We start from the raw sequence: 618 nt of genomic DNA, 5'->3' as shown, positions 1-618 counted from the left end.
ATCACAATATCCTCACAAAAGAACAGTAATTTTTTACTATAAAATTGTGGCTTCTCTGAGTTTTTAACATGTTCATAGTAAGGTCCAAGGGAGCTGGCCTGGAAACTGGGGCTGTGGGAGCCAGTCTGAAACTGATGTTGGCCTGGAGCCTGCATCCATAAGAGCCCAACAGGAACCTAAGGTCATGGGGCCTGCTTGGTGCTGGGGTAAGGCCTGGAACCTGATCGACAGGAGCATGCCTAGAGACTGGGGCACTTGGGTCAGCCTGGTGCTGGGGCAGCCTGGGATCCTGAGTTATATGAGCCAGTCTACAGGCTAGGTCCATAGAGGTTGCCCTGGCACTGGGGTGGGCTGGGAGCCTGGGTCCCAGATTCCAGATCTGTGGGGGCTAGCCTTGGTGCTGATGCAGGCTGTGATCCTGGGTTCATGGGAGTTCACCTGGAGCCTGGGCCACATGGGCAGGCCTGGTGCTAAGGTGAGCCAGGAGCCTGGGTCCATAAGAGCCATTCTGGATTTTAGATCCATGGGAGCCAGGCTGGCACTGGCACAGGCCTGGTGTTGGTACAGGGGTTTGCAGTGAAACTGGGTGCTCACTTCACTCTTCTTCCTCTATTCGGT

The sequence above is a fragment of the Leptonychotes weddellii genome, chromosome 4 (genome assembly GCF_054177405.1).
Source record: "Leptonychotes weddellii isolate Sample4059 chromosome 4, ASM5417740v2, whole genome shotgun sequence".
NCBI lineage: Eukaryota > Metazoa > Chordata > Mammalia > Carnivora > Phocidae > Leptonychotes > Leptonychotes weddellii.
This window is presented reverse-complemented; position numbering follows the sequence as displayed.